Source organism: Lepeophtheirus salmonis, chromosome 13 (genome assembly GCF_016086655.4).
Source record: "Lepeophtheirus salmonis chromosome 13, UVic_Lsal_1.4, whole genome shotgun sequence".
Classification (NCBI taxonomy): Eukaryota; Metazoa; Arthropoda; class Copepoda; order Siphonostomatoida; family Caligidae; genus Lepeophtheirus; species Lepeophtheirus salmonis.
Window position 1 is genome coordinate 12,978,680 of NC_052143.2, and position 6,630 is coordinate 12,985,309.

A 6,630-nucleotide genomic window follows, 5' to 3' on the forward strand; every position below is an offset into this window, starting at 1 on the left:
TTGTTTGAAGATCATTTCTTTCACTCCAGTATTGATATTATTGAATGAAGAGGATTCACTTCTTTATAGGAGTAAATGCGAAGTGTTTCTAGTTGTAGTACAACTCCTCGAATCTAACTCTAAAAATAACTGTTTTCTCAGCCACTTTTTTTCCTCCCTTTTTGGCCTCATTGAACCTTTTTTCTTTCTACGACTTAGTCTATTACAATAAAAAAAATTAATACGTAGTTACTATTTTTCTCTGCGTATAATTCATATTATATATTGTATATATATATATTAGGTATATAGAGATGTGTCAATCCTTCTTAATGCAATCCAGTATTAGCACCGATCTTATTGGTCAATAGGAATGTTGGTCTTTGGGACCGGTCTTTAGCTGTCTTTCCTTGGAATGTTTCCTGAAAATACTCATGGTTTATTAAACCAAATAATATATGAGATATATATTAAGAGCAATGCACATATTTATCAAAAAATATTCTGGTTTTTATTTTCATGCAATAGAATATGAACATATTATCTTTTTACTTAGTTACCGAGTGGTCCATTAAAATATGAACACTTTGAATTGAAACTACAACAAGATATAATTTGTTAATAAACAATAGAATTTCAAGAAAATTAATACTTTAAATCGAAGTGTGTCTGTGCTCTCTTAATCATTAATGTTGCCGACCTTAGCGGCAATGATGGCTTCCAAGTGGAGGTGGATGGCCTGTCACCTGCTCCAAATATTGTCATCTGACCTGGTGTCCCTTTACTGATCATAGTTGTTCTGAAGGCATTTGGATGACAGAGGCTGCAGGCCTTTCCCTGGACATGAAGCCAAAAAGTGCAGTCGAGGGGTTAGTATCAGGGCTTTAAGGGGCCCAAAAGTGTTTGGCGCAGAAGGGAATATTGTAGGTGAAACATCCTGTTGTAAAACTATATTTCCATCAGAATAGTTTGCCGTCAACCACAACAAAACTTTCTCTTCCAAGGCAGTTACATAGTCGTACCCGACCAGGAGCTACGTTAGAGGGGATACCTTGACGTCAGAGGGTTACAAAGCCCAATGACATGGGGGAGGCAGGGTGTTTTGTGGTAGTAATTGTTCTCATTGTTTCATCAATGCGGCCCAAAGCTTGAGTACCTTTCATTCTGCCTTTTCCAGTGTCAATGAGTGCGCGAATGAAAATTCGTGAATCACGACTTGTACTTAAGCTAAAAAGTTCAGGTTTTTTTTCTTCGCTGTAACTATGTAATTGTTTAGGCTTTAATATATGAGAATATGAATTAATCTAATTAGTTTAATTTTTTTTAGAATAACAATGAATTTTTTTCCAAAAAAAAATAGTTTTTTGTGAATAGCTAAGGATTTTTGAAAAAAATTCTAAAATTTTTAATTTTTTGCTGAATTGTTAAGAATTTTTACAAACTTTTTTCCAAAAATTAAATTTTTTAAGAATAACAAAGGATTTTTGAAAAAAAAATCGTAAAAATTTATTTTTGAAATTTTTTTCTAAAAAAATTCAATATTTCGATTTATTTTTTAAAAAACACCAAAAACCAAGCACCCCTCAAAAATATTGCGGATGCCCCTGTCTCTAAAGCTTTAAATACTTTGTGCACTGGTAAGGGGTACTTGGGTGTAATAAATATTTTACAAGTGGTACATCCCTAAAAAAAGGTTGAGAATCCCTACTGTAAAATATCGAAATATGAATTAATTTCAATCATTCAACCTTCATTAATTATTGAATTAGTAAGTGTTCAGATTTCAATGAAACACCCGGTATATAGTTCAAAAATACTTCCAACGAGGGATCAATTTACCTTTTTTTAGGACTCAGAAGTAGGACTGGATGGGAACAGAATGAACTGGACCACGGTCATCAGTCTTCCATTAGAATCGATACAATACTAGTTATATATAAACTACAGTCAAGAACTTCACTTTTCATTACTTAATCGAATCCTCCTTGACGTCATGATATTTCTGTTACTATTCACACTTAACAATTTAGAAAAATATTTACGCTTGTCCTCAAAATTATTGATAAACTTGTTAATGTTGGTAATTTATTAACGTTTTGTAAGGAGTTCTTGCATCAGATCTCACTAAGCAAAAGGCTTAGGGAATGTAAAGGTTGTTAATATTTTGTTTTATTATCTTTATTAAAGAATTCAATTTAAAATTTATTTTTTTCAAAATAAATATGTATAAAGTTCCAAAAGAACTGAATTTAATTTTTAAATATTAAATACTTAGTGAATTTTTGTACAGTAAACTTAAATAATATTATTAATAAATAATACATTTAAATAATTCGTGATAATAAAATGTAGCCAATAGTAAAGACATTGTTCTTTACTAGCCCGAACATAGTTCCTCATTCCTCCTTTCTATGTTAGTCTCTTTTGCAAAAGTTTTGGGTGCATCTTGACAAGAATTTGGCAATATTTTCGGATAATTTTTCTCTAAATATTATGACCATCGGTTATGGATATTTTTGATTTTTCAATTAGATCTTGCAGGATTTTGGTTATATTTCTTAAATTATGGATTTTTAATAAGGTTGCAAAATCCCTTCTCGGCTGTAATCAATATATTTTCGAAGACGACCTTGATACAGAGGCATAACGATTGTCTGGTATGACCTTTTAGATCAAAGAGTTTTAAATATGGGGCAATATCCTTTATCAATTCGATTGATGCCTTTTTGGAAAATTAAACATTTTTATGGGTGATAAGCCTAGACACGTTTTACTCAAAGTTGATCTATTATTACTATACACTGCACTAAAAGTTACCATCTAGTATTGGTTAATTAAGATAAATAATTAAATTAAGTCCACATAGTAGTAGATAAATTGCCTTCAATACCTTTAAAATAGACCTTATGCAGATGACAATTTTAAGCCAATCAGCAAAGAGAGGTAAAAATCATGCTCTTCTCTACTGATGTTCCATTTTTTCCTTTGAGTCCTTTAGGCGGATGTGGTTTTACTCAAAGTCGTTTTATGAATTCTTCTTTCAATTTTGAGGAGAGATGACGTCATATGAATGGATAAAAGTATCGAGTAGTTACGTGTGAGTGTGCACATGAAAAAAGGAAACTTACACTAAGGATTTCTTGGGGAGTTTTCTTAAATATTATTAGAGTGAAATGTGTATTTTAGCCAACGCCTAGTTACTTTGGGCAATGCCGAGTACTACTGCTAATAACTCATAAACAAACTTGAACAAAAATCCCTTAGTTTCATCACAAAAATAAAAAATTACAAGGGTATGAATAATTTTGAGGATATTTATATGTTCGTACATTCTTGAATTTTTTCCAAGGAGGAATTCATCAGCTCTTGAATGACTCACTTCTGTTGTTATCTCACAAATCATAAATTAGTGATGGGACAATTTCTATGCCGTTCTAGTAAAAATTAGCAATGCTGATTCTTTAATATTTTAAATAATAGTTGAAAAATACAATTTTGCTATCCAGGCGTCCACAGGATTATATTTTAGATGGAGGGGTTGGTTTTATGAATTTTTTCGAAAAAAATTAATCCAAAAATTTTTTTTTTTGAGAAAAAAAGATTTCAAATATTAAATTTTTTGAAAAACAATTCAAATTTACAATTTGTCATTTAAAATTTTTTCAAAAATCTACAAGTACTTGCAAGAAATTAAATTCTTTAGATAAAAATTTATAAACTACAGAACTGTTTACAAAAAATTAATTTTTTTGGAAAGAAATTTCAAATATTAAATTTTTCTGAAAAAACTTTCAAAAATCCCCGTTTTTTCTAAAAAAAAAAAAAATTGTAAAAGATTTATAAATTAAATTTTTAATATAAAATTTTTGAAAAAAATTATAATATTAAATTTTAGGAGAAAAATTCAAAAATATATAGGTATTCAAAGAAAATAATTTTTTTTTTTAAATTACATTAAATTTCAAATATTATATTTTTAGCAAGAAAAAATTAAATATTAAATTTACTAGTAAAAGCAAAAATTACTTAAAAAACAGTCCTGAAGTATTGAGTACTTACGTCTGGGTGTCTTCAATATTGATAAAGAAAATCTATAATATTAAAATAAAGTTTGCCTAATCGTCAATGCCAAATAACTCAAATTAATGTCTAGTATTACCGCAAATATACATTAAACTTTGATAAAACTTCATCCAACCAAAAATTTAAAAATACAAAAGAGTATGTCCCCGTACACATAGTAAGAATTTTTTTTTTTTTAATCATACCTCGCAAACTTCTGAACGGAACACAAATGTTCAATGAATAGAAAGCTAAACAGAGCTATTTTTTTTTAACGATGAATGCTAAAAATGAGATTTATGCGTTCCGTTCCAATGGTACTTACAAATTCTATCAAGAAATCAAAGTTTATATTATTTTTTTATTTTTTGAATATGATTTAAAGAGCTGATAAAGCAAATACGAACACTTGGGAAACTTATTTTTTGGTAGTGACAGAGGGGATCTGAGGGGTCACTTTTGAAGGCTCTTATCGACCATGAAAGTTTCTAGTATTCTACCTTAACTCAAACATATGAACAAGACTTGAGAACGTCCTGGGACTCCTTGACTCCGATTTTCAGGCCTTCCGGGAACAAATACAGGGGCATCCTCTTCCCATCTGATGCCACGATTCCCAGCATCATTGCAGGGGATGGGAACTTAGTCTGGTTGACCGGCAGAATCTCATCAAGCACGTAGGTGAGGTAGCGGTCTTTCTTGTAGCTTGTCGACGAGTCCATGGTCCAGTTTTTCTTGTCGTGTGTCTATGCTGCGTGCGAATAAAATCGGCTATACTTTGCCTCTTGGTATCCATCTCAACAATGAACTAACAGATTTTATTGAGTTGAAGCTCATTTGAGTGCTAATATTATCTGGATTATTGTGGTAAAAAATCTTGACACAATTTGAAGAGTATTTGAAAAGAAAGCAGCTTAACTGTCATGAAGTTTCATTAAATTAGCAACGAGCATCTATAAGATTAAGGAAATAGACACGAACTCCAGTTGATGTCTAGCAATGATATATGCAGAAATTACTTCGTTGTCGATCCATAATTCTACTCCGAGGACAATTCAGAAAAACTCAGAAGATTTTTAAACAATAATTATGTATAAAAACATTATCAAATATGAAAAAAATCAAGCTTAAATCAAAGTTCCTATCAGAAGAAAATAATTTTTTGACAGAAATTCCAACATCCTTTTAACTTTTACAATTTGAGATCCTGTCTGGTTTTTATTGGATTAAGGGGGTCCTTGTGGCTATTTTTGTACATCAGGCAGTTTCTATGTATTTATCTAATTTTTTCTTGGGTGTACTTTAGCAACTGGGTGAAATGATTGGCCTAAAGTTTGTAAGTGAATACTTTACTGCATCTTTGGTAACTTAGTACAGTAAAACTTGTCAATTTGTCGGCATTAGCAATATAATTTATTTATTTTTAAGAAATAAACCGAAACATATATTTCATTAGGAATGAAACAGTGGGCAATTATACATCATTTGTAGATCCAAATAATCCCAGAGAGGCTGTTATAGACCAAAAAATATATATTCCTTAAGTATTCATATTTTTTTTTTAAATGAAAAAAATATAACTCTGAAGATTTCAAGCAACATTTTTTTTTTGTCATTATTTGATTTTGGGCCTTTTATATCATCATATTGGGCCTCAAAGTTTACCTATTTATTATTATTATTAATATGTTTTAGTGTTAGATAGATAAATTTTTGATAGATAGTAAGGCTTAAGTCCTTATTTGTAAATCCATTTCAACATCAAAATAGATAGAAATAGCTCACTTTTTCCTTAATATGAAAGGGGAAAAAAGCTTACAAATTCAAAAACTTGCTTTTTGTACCCGGATCTGAAGTACCCGGATACAGTACATAGACGTACCAGAACAGACGTCAGGGACAACACATGATGCGACTCGCGTCGGTCTTAAAATGGCATGGGTCACATTTTCAAAAAGTAAATAAGGATTTAGAAGAGAAGAAAGAAAAAACAATGTTTTGATTTTGATTTTTTGATTTATTCATATTTAACCAGGGTCGTCTACAGAGGGTGGGCTGTAGGGGCTGTAGCTCCCCCACCGAAAAAAAAAATAAAGAATTGTTTGCTTTTTAATAGATTTTATTTTCAAAAAAATTTAATATTACCAATTGTTAAAAAAAAATCCTTTTTAGCCAATAACTATGGATTTTGAAATTATTTTCCTATAAATTTAATATAGAAAATTATTATTTGTTATTGAAGAAATTTTTTTCAATAATTTTTTATTTTTTGTATATAGATATGGATTTTTGAATTTTATTTCAATAGCACTGGGTATATAGGAATTTTTTGTGAATAGCAATGGATTTTTGGAATTTTGTAAAATTGCAATTTTTTTTTAAATCTTTTTATTTTCTTTAAATAGCTATAGATTTTTGAATTTTTTTTCTAAATATTTAATTTTTTTAATAACTAAAAATTTGAACATATACACCGGGTGATTAAAAACTAGTATTTTTAATCATCCATACCGGGTGAATGTATTGTATTGCCACGACCCTAATGTCAGAGTTCTGGTACGTCTATGGTACAGGCTAAGTAAAATTGTA

The 6,630-nt window shown here is 29.9% G+C and overlaps 1 long non-coding RNA gene across 1 annotated transcript; it reads right to left on the reverse strand.

Annotated features, from left to right (window-relative positions):
- Positions 1 to 231: 231 nt before the first annotated feature.
- LOC139907051 (uncharacterized) lies at positions 232 to 1,950 on the reverse strand. The gene is made up of 2 exons (XR_011783364.1): positions 1,819 to 1,950; positions 232 to 401 (listed from the first exon to the last, which is right to left on the reverse strand). It is a non-coding gene; the product is annotated as an uncharacterized lncRNA (long non-coding RNA).
- Positions 1,951 to 6,630: the final 4,680 nt, after the last annotated feature.